Below are 8,547 nucleotides of genomic sequence, written 5' to 3' on the forward strand. Positions count from 1 at the left end.
CCCGTGTTATCTAAAACATGTAAACATAACATAAATACTTATTTAAATATATTTTACTGAAAGAACTTTCCAGAGCCATAGCACCCTTCTTCCTATAAGGTGACAGGGCAAACCACTGCACCGCCATGTCAACCTATTTTATTATTACGTGTCTGACCTCTGTATGACCTCTTTTTCTCATGTGCACCATATACAGTCCCTATCAAAAGTTTAAGAATACTTAAAAAATGGCAAAATATCATATTTTGCATGGTTGGATCTTAACAGGGTAACCTTGATGACAACCAAGTGGGATGACAAGCAGATCCCACTTGAAATGTTTTCTATGTGACACAGTGGAGGGGGCGCCATAATGGTCTGGGGTGCTTTTTCCTTCAGTGGAACAATGGAGCTTCAGGAGGTGCAGGGGCGTCAAACGGACGCTGGCTATGTGCACATGTTGCAGAAAGCATCCCTCATGACTGAAGGCCCTCGTCTGTGTGGTAACGACTGGGTTTTTCAACAGCATAATGCTACAGTACACACTGTCCACAGGACAAGGAGCTTCTTTCGGGAGGATAACATCACTCTTTTGGGCCATCCTGCGTGTTCGCCTGATCTAAATCCAATTGAGAACCTTTGGGGATGGATGGGAAGGGAAGTTTTTACAAAAATGGACAACAGTTGCAGACAGTAGATGCCTTTTATGTGGCCATCTTCACCACTTGGAGAAATGTTCCCACTCTCATCGTGGAAACGCTTGCATCAACCATGCCGCGATGAATTTTTGAAGTAATCAACAATAACAGTAGAGCTACTCATTACTGAGTTTATCTTTGGAACTTTGTTTTCTGTTTTGGTAGGATTTACTGGGCTTTTTTTTGGAAGTGCGGTCCTAAACCTTTGATCAGCTGTAGAAAAAGCCTGTTTCAGTTCAATAAATTGCATGCTCTAAAATGCTTTGTCTCATTTCTATTTCCTCTTGTTGCATGTTGAAGCTCTACTTGGAACCTTGTTAAGATCCAACCATGCAAAATAGGATTTTTTTGCCATTTTTCAAGTGGTCTTAAAGTTTTGATGGGGACTGTATGATCAGTCCTATGCTGTTTTAGTAATCGAAGAGTCCCCCATGACCTCTGAAATACCATCAGATGCCTGTCTCTATGGAAACCTGGGCAAATGTGGTGGGATCACAGACAGTTCTCATGACTGAATCAAGCTCCCCCTTCGACTCTGTCACCACTGGTCCATAGAAAAAAATAAAAACACACAGAGAAATAGCATGTACAGTTTCACACTTTCAATTCTCCTCAACAATCAACATTTTCCATGATTTGACTGGTGAATCGAAATTCCATCTGAACAGATAGGGGTCAGATTTGTCCTGGAACAGCCTTAATGTATTTGTAGCACCTGAACAAAAGCAGAAAACATTTAAATTAGTGTAATGTTGTGTATTTTGGGGTCACTTCAGAAAAAATAAACTTCAGGCTAAAAGAATGACATGCAGAGTATTTATGCTGCTCTGCTCGTATTACAAAAATTGAAGTATAAATAACATATACTGTACTTGATTTATATTTATTTATACAATTACAATACAATTAAACTAAAATTAGGTTTAATGCAATTAATGTATAATAAATATGTTAAATAAGCAGCTTTAAGTAAACAACTTGAGCCTTTCCTGACAACTCTGAGATATTTTTACACTTTTTACAATTTGTATTTATTCATTTATGTAGTTATTAAAAAAAATCACAATAAAAGATAGAGACATCAAACCTTTTAAAACCATCAATGCACTGAGCATCTTTGATAGTGTGCAATCTCATACATCACCACTGGAGTGCACTCACACAGTGGGAAAGAGCCACCATAGGATGTTTGCAGCAATCAAAGGTGTTTTCTTGAGTTACAAAAAAAGAAAAAAGAATCACCAGACGTGAAATGTGAACTGAACTGATCAGAGTAAGATCTGACCCATCAATGATGCATTGAGGCCTCTGCACAATAATATTTTACAGTTTACGTTCCTGATATAGTTTTAGGGTCCTTCCTTTTGTTGAGCAGAATATCCAATACTACTGGGTTTACTTACCTGTACTTCTGAGCACACTGCTTAGAAAATGGGCACACTAAATGGTCATGTTGTTCCTGTTTGTAATATTACGTTACGATGCAAAATCTATGTGATTTAACACGTAAACACATTTAAGTATGCACTGTTTTCGTCAAAGCCATATGCTGTGAATGCACATGCATTTTCAAGAAAAATTAGAAAATATCACTATCTAAGCTGTGCTTGTTTTTCTCTGAAAATCTTTTTTTTATTTTTATTTTTTATTATCCTAGTCTCATGTAATTCGATGAAAAGGGATATTAACCTCAGAGGGCTTCAACTATCTCTTTATACGGTCTGTGCATCCCACTCTGAGAGAAGTATCAGGCAGGATGAGTCATAGCAGTCAGACATATACAACCCCCTGACATCTATTCAGTAATGGGAGGACATTATTAGGGTGATTAATGCGTGCATAGCAAAGTATATGTATGTACGTGTCTACAGCAGTTTCTTCTGTGCCTTGGAAATCGTCCTTATCTTTTGTTAGATTAGAGACTATCCTAAAAATGTCTCGCAAATACAATATATTATATAATAATGTCCAACACACAGGATTAATTAATTCCAGACTGCTTTGTTCACTTTATTACTTCTGAGAGGACAAATATTTCCCAAAGCTCATTCAGCTAGAAAAGGTGGTCCAAGTTCAGTTAGACAATGAGCAAGAGCTACAAAGACATCTGAAATCCCAAATGAACCTCCAAACATTCTGATGCCCGTACATGGACACAAATTAAGCAGGCAACACTTTATCAGCATCAGAACACACAGTTTCTGTTTTAGAAAGGTGAACAACAGCATGCCTCTGCTCATTATTAGTTACTTACACTGGGAATCATTATTTGAGGCCCACTGTGGTTTTAATGTTTATAGAGATCTGAGCAATGGACTTAAACTATAAAAGACACCAGTTCCTGTGTTTTCCAAGTCGCAAAATCAAACTTGTACTTGTACAGATTGAGGTGGCGAGTGAGTGCAGTGGTTGTGAATTTGAACCCACTTGTTTGCCTGTTATCCCTGTTCTTGTGTGGGTTTTCTGTGGGTGCTAAATTGGCCAAAGGTGTGAAGAATTACCTGGCTCTCTGTGTCAGTGTTTCTGTGGTCCACTGGACTGTCCTGCCTCTTACCCAGTTTCCTGGGATAGTCTGCAGCCAATCCTATAAGCCTGAATTTTGTAAAAAGTTAAGACATTAATAATACAGATTCTTTTCTTTGAACAAACCTGATGGAAAAAATATCATTGCTTGGGTTTGCGATAGGTTTTATTTTAAACTAACTTTAGTACAATATAACATAGGCAATATTTATGTTAACATTTTATTATTTTTTTTATATTGTCAGTTCCATTTTCAAATAAAACAAATAAAAGAGAAAAAATAACAATGAGCTACTTGTTTTATTATCTTATGACAGAGCTGTGGCAGCTGCTGCATTAAATGTCTCCTTTTCATTTATCCGAGCAAAATTTCTCAAATCAAATTGCCAAAATGAGGAAATAGGACCAGGAACTCCTATTGCATTTTATAGTAGAGCATTCTCAAGAGAGAAATCTCAGGATGTTGCTCGAAGATTTCATGCATCTGCTACTGATTTACTTTGCTTTCTCTCTGTGAGTCAACACAAAAGGATAGACTCAGTCTGAGTATGGTCAAGTCCATTCACTGCTGAATACTGAGTATAATGACACCTGGCAACATCCTCAGGCAGTCAAGGTTTCCGTCTTTATCAGGGGCATCAAAAAACATTCGTTCCATCTAATCTGACCATAATGTCCCTCACATTATATTAATAATACAGAAACCAGTAACATTGTTATTGTTTTCTTTTGCCTTGGGCTGTATTAATAAATATTTTCAAAAGATGTAGAGGCTCACAAGTCAGTTCTCCGAGGACACTGAGTACTTAGTATCATGAACATCACAAGAATTTCTGACAGAAATTCTAGCTTAGCTTTTCAAGGTAAATGACAAATTTAATCAGTGAGTGAACTGAGTTCACAAGCATGTATATTTAGTTTCGTAAAAGAATGTAGCACTATGTGCTAAATAATTGGCGTGTGAAGGTTTTTTGTGACAGTACAGAAATATCACTGGTCAGCTACATGCCAGAGTAGGCTGAACATTAGTCAGTGAAGAATACTGAGAAATACCTTCAAACTTCAAACAGTTTAGATATAAACTGAGGCAATCAGAGGGCCTGATCAGGTACAGTTGTCACAAAATTAGTGACAGCTGTTTTATCCCATCCTGTCCCAGCCTGTGAGTGTCATGGTCCTGGGTCGTGCGACCCAGTGTTTTGTGTTTTAGCCTATTTTGATGTTTATTCTTTGTTTAGGGTCACTAAGGCAGTCCAGCCATTTGTACATACTACCCGTGTATTAAGTCTCCCTTGCCCTTCGTGTGGTTATGTCATCTCCCCTGTACTACGTCTCCCCGGTTCATGTGTCTTGTCTAATCTCCATGTTTCCTGTTTTACTTTGAAAGTCTGTATTCACGGTCAGTGTATTCAGTTTCACTCCTTCTGTCCTGTCATTAAGTTCATGTGTGTCAGCTGTGTTCCCATGTGTGGCCACTTCCCCTGATCATCCCTCATGTGTATTTAGTCTCTGTGTTTCATACAGTCTGTCTCGCGTCGTCTGTGTTATCTCCCCTACCCCTTGTCATAGTATCCCAGCCATGGTTTGTATTTTGCAGTCTAAATCTCATTAGAGTCATAGTTTCCCAGTCTATGTTCAGGTTTTCCCTCAGTTACTTTGTTGTTCTTTTCCATGAGTTTTTCAGCCATAATAAAAGGCTCATTTTGGTTGGAATCCACTCCTGCATCCTCGTTTGTGTTCGCACCTGGGTCCACCACACACCTTTCCGCACGGTCTGCCTCCGCAGACCTTGACAGTGAGTCGAGGCTCTTTGTGACACTGGCAGAATTAGCTGCTGTAAGACTGAGGTCATATCTGCTGTCTTGATACATTTGACAGAGAATGAATAACAGTTAAACAAATATTTGATGCTCCACAAAACACTGTTTTGAGTGTTCAATCAGTGTCATTAATACTGTGAAAGGATTTGCATAACTCTTCAAAAATCTATAATTAAAAATCTGATATTCCAGATCCTGCCCAATCGTGCCACAGAGCACCACAGTGTTTTAAACAAGGGAAAGATGTCCCCCCCCCCAAAAATAAATGATTCAGTGACAGTTTAGTCATAATTCACACAAAGGTCATTGGGTTTTTCAAAAATAACAGATGAGTTGGAAGCAATAAATAAATAAATAATAAAAGAAAACTAAATAAAATAAAGAAAAAACCCACCATACTATAAAGATAATGTTTGATTGACTAAAGAAAAAAACATAGATATCATCTGCGCTTTTACTTACATACTGTAGTACCAGTACATGCCCCATGTTCAAAATTCAGCCAAGGTAAAACTATGTTATTATTATCATTGAAATAAAGAGACGTTTGAAAAGCAAAAGTATTCCAACGAAAAAGACCCTCTGTAAGTGATGTAATTGATTTTTAACACAGATGCTGTAAGTACCCATTCTCACATATACAATTTTACTATTGGTTTCAAACTAGCAGTTGACCAAAGGCTGACTAGTTCAAGCTTTGTAACTCTTAGCTGATGGTTGTTGAAGAAGATTAGAAATCATTTGGGACTTTTTTGTGTTAGATCTTTGTGTATTATACCCATCAGAATATATTAACATCTGCCAGGTCACCGGCAACCTGTTTAGATTTAGGCTTGCTTTAGCTACATGCTTAAAAAAGTCCTATACATTCTGCTCACAATTTTTCTGTTAAAAGTGTCAGATATACAAAAACATGATAAAAAAGATCTGGACATTACCAACCCAAACCCTGGACTTGCTGTGCATTAGGACTTTAAAGGGAATTTTTAGAGTATCTACTGACAACTACCTAAAAACACAGACCCACACACCCAGTTTATTTTGGAGGATCAAAAACCAAAAATATTGGAAAGCACCGCTTTAATCTCAGTAATACATTGCATTTTATAGACTTAGTAGTTGAAAAATTAAACTCTGAAGAGTAAACACAGTAGCTGACACACACTATTATGAAACCAAATATCATAAGCAAGGGATGGAACTGGAAAAAAAAACATGAACTCCATTAGTTACCCATGTCCCAACTATGACCTTTTACATGCAACCTCATTTGTGTTTAATTATTTTAATATAATAATAATTAATAATATAATAATAATTTTAATCATTTGGAGCTATTCCTCAGGCTTGTTTGTGAGGGTCACAGTGATCACTGGATGCTGACATGCACTCCTGTAGGGCTGTACTACTGAAAAGTGGTGGTTGTAAGCACTGTGCTGGCCACATTTTCATTTTCACAGAGCAGCATGGAGAAGGACTGAGCTGAACACCCAGCATATGGTTGAGACAGATAGTACTGTCTCATGGAAATGTTCAGCCACAATAAGAGGGAAGCAGAACTGCAGGTAGAGGAGAATAGATGATTGAAGTGAAATAACAGTTTACTGAATCAACAGGTGTCAGCTGCCACATCAAGGACATGAAAGTGTGAGCAAGAGATCGAGGTCTGACAAAGCTGGAAGGTGACAGGCAACACAAGCATGCTGCCTGAAATCAGCATCCATCTTAGGGTGTTGCTTCTCGCTCTTAAGTCCTGTAGGGCATGGCTGCCACATACCCTGCTTCGCACTCCCATCAGATTTCGGAGGGTGACTTTTTTTTTTTGCCATGCCTGTATAGCAGCACAGTATCCCTAACAAGGTTCATTTGACTGGCAGAGTGTGCCAGATCTAGAGACAGTGGAGCCTGATGGACCAGAGCCCAATGACTCACTCTGCAATCTGTGACCCCAGGGGCTGATGAGTGTCACAACAGGATCCTTTACCAGGCAGATATATGCTGTAGCAATGAAGAACTGGGTGCTGTTTCAGAATTCAATGGTCATTTGATGTAGGATCTTTTGTAAATACAGCAACAATTTAAAGCACTGTTATGAGATTTCTCACTCCGCTACTATACAGCATGGATCTCATGGATGGAAACACCTGTGTTCTATAAATTTGTCATGCAAAAAAGTTCCTTGAGTCAAATTTAGCCACATCCAAGTTAAAATCAATAGTTTAAAGAAAATTAAAAGAAAATACCAGCAAAGCTCCTCAACAAATTTTGCATATGGGTTGTCATCAGTCTGGAATCTTTTAGATTATTTATACAGAAAATGATTTTAATTTACATGAAAGATAATATACTTTTTAAAAAATCTACACAAAAGGTATAAGAAATGTAATATTATTCTGTAACATTTTAAATTCCAATGCAAATTTAAGACATTTATTTGACCACTCATCATAAAAACTTATGTTATGAAACATATATATAAATATTTTAGAAGTCTGTCAAAATTTGTTTAAAAAAAAGCAAAAACATCATTTTGATTCAAGAGTTGATGGATTAACCATTACAGAAAAATAATAAAATGATTTTGGTTGATTTGGGCATAAACCTTACATTGAGTGGTGGTCTAATAAATTTGTTAAGAACTGTATATGTGTGTTGTATTTGAGAGAGAAGCATGTCTGCCCAAAATGCTTGCACTTAATAAAGAGAGATATTTTCTGTATCACTAAAAAAAACAACACAATACACCGTGCAAGCTGAAAGAAAAACAGGCAAGGAGCCAAAAGTCAAATCCATAATGAATGCTCTGATGAGTTCTTGGACCGGTGGCAGGATAAACAGGGATACATTTCATGCTAGCTGTTTAATTTTAATGGTTGGAATGTGCACACGGTAGACACAGATTATTTTGGAGACTTTAAAAAAAAGAAAAGCATATGCAAGCAAATTACTTCATTTTCATAGCCCACAGGGGGTGCCATAGCCTGATTATAAGACACCTGTTGTGAAGGCAGTTTTCTTTTTCAAGTGTGAAAATGCTCAAATTTGACATGAGACTACATGCAGTTAGTAGTGAATTTGCATTGGTGCTTGAATGATAAGCAAGTAACCATTTGGATGAATGTTTAGTAGGTTAATTAGTTGTTCACAGTTGTTAGCGTGCTAATACACATAATAGTGAAACTGTATTGTATATATGTACATATGACCTGGGTCCTGCGGTCAAATCCTGAATGTCCAAAGATAGAAGAAAGATCTCATAATCATACTGCATATAGACCAGATGCATATTTTGCCAGAGGAAAGCACAAATTAGATCATTTTCACTTAAACAGATGCAGGGTGAACCCATAGACTGATCTTTCCATCATATTAGCCTCATAAAAAAACAACTTTTCAAGGTCCTTTAGGTCTGCTGAGGCTAATTTGTTGTTTCTGCATTTTTCTATATGAATAATAGTGATGCCAAATTTGCTTGACTAATAACAGGCCCCCCTCCCCAGCATTTCATGAGAGAATTTGATACTTTT

The sequence above is a fragment of the Maylandia zebra genome, linkage group LG2 (assembly GCF_041146795.1).
Source record: "Maylandia zebra isolate NMK-2024a linkage group LG2, Mzebra_GT3a, whole genome shotgun sequence".
Lineage (NCBI taxonomy): Eukaryota > Metazoa > Chordata > Actinopteri > Cichliformes > Cichlidae > Maylandia > Maylandia zebra.